The sequence below is a fragment of the Palaemon carinicauda genome, chromosome 14 (genome assembly GCF_036898095.1).
Source record: "Palaemon carinicauda isolate YSFRI2023 chromosome 14, ASM3689809v2, whole genome shotgun sequence".
Lineage (NCBI taxonomy): Eukaryota > Metazoa > Arthropoda > Malacostraca > Decapoda > Palaemonidae > Palaemon > Palaemon carinicauda.
Window position 1 is genome coordinate 120,663,131 of NC_090738.1, and position 1,454 is coordinate 120,664,584.

The following is a 1,454-nucleotide window of genomic DNA, read 5'->3' on the forward strand; positions in this document are numbered from 1 at the left end:
TTTTCTTATGCTTTGTTGTGGCGTCCCCTATAATTTTGTTTTAGTTTTAAAAACTTTTACTTTGAATTTTCCATCCACAAGATCACTTATTTAATTTTAGGTTGTACATCAGTTTTATGATTTCTAAATATCTTTGATACGTACAACATCATAATTTCTTTGTGACAAAAATAAATGATAGAACCCGGCATTGAATCAGAATAACAGTCCTCTATTCTTCACGTATAAACCTTATTATTATTATTATTATTATTATTATTATTATTATTATTATTATTATTATTATTATTATTATTATTTGCTAAACTAGAACCCTAGTTGGAAAAGCAGGATGCTATAAGCCCAGGGGCTCTAACAGGGAAAATAGCCCAGTGAGGAAAGGAAACAAGGAAAAGTAAAATTCTTAAGAAAAGTAACATGAAAATAAATAAATATCTCCTATAATAACTATAAAAAAAACTATATAGGAAAATATAGATATAATAAAGTGAATTCGTGATTATAAGTATTGGCTCTTACAGCACCCTCCATAGGTCTAGCTGCCCTTAAGCAATGAATAATAGTTAGGTTGTTGTAATACCAAATGGACTGATTCTTCCACTTCGGTTTTCTTATAATCGTTAAAATGGCATAACATTCTTCAATTAATGTTTATTTATATTTTTCTTAAAAGCACATTATGATCGAGTTCTGTTCTTTTAAGTGATTCGTAGAACATAATTATGAGATGATAAAGACCAAATTTTGTTCTTTATTTTCATCAGAATAATCAGACTGACTGTTAATATTTCTTTGAAACGCTCTAACGAAATCGGTAAATTTGCCTCTGTAGAATATGGCGTGTTAAATCCGTAGAGTTTTATCTCTGTGGTGGGATGTTGCTGTAAAATTTAAGATTAAGTATAGGCTAGGTTTTTTCCAACCAAGCGTCAACACTTTCCCCAAAATATACTAATACTGAATATAGCTTTATTTTTTTATTATAATAAAACTGATATAAAACAGCGCTTACAGTATGACTATACACAAACGATTACCTTGTTTTACAGTATTATAATCTTGCAGTAAATTTATAGCGTTATGTTGATTCTCTCTCTCTCTCTCTCTCTCTCTCTCTCTCTCTCTCTCTCTCTCTCTCTCTCTCTCTCTCTCTCTCTCTCTCTCTCTCTCTCTGCATGTAAAATCTAATATGCATGACGTCTTATACGGAGAAAACTTTCTGTATTAGATGATTTTCCCCGAATCCAACATGTTGCCATTTAATTATTCTCTTATTATTTGCATAGATATCAGCTGTTGAATCTTTATTCTAATTCCACTGACTGCAGATATTCAAGTGGGGGAATTCAATTCTTATTTAGTATATTTATTTTTCATGTTGAAAGCTTATTTCTTCATTTCAAGAAGCAAAATATACAAGGTAATGTTTTAGGATGTGGAAATTAAAGAATGTT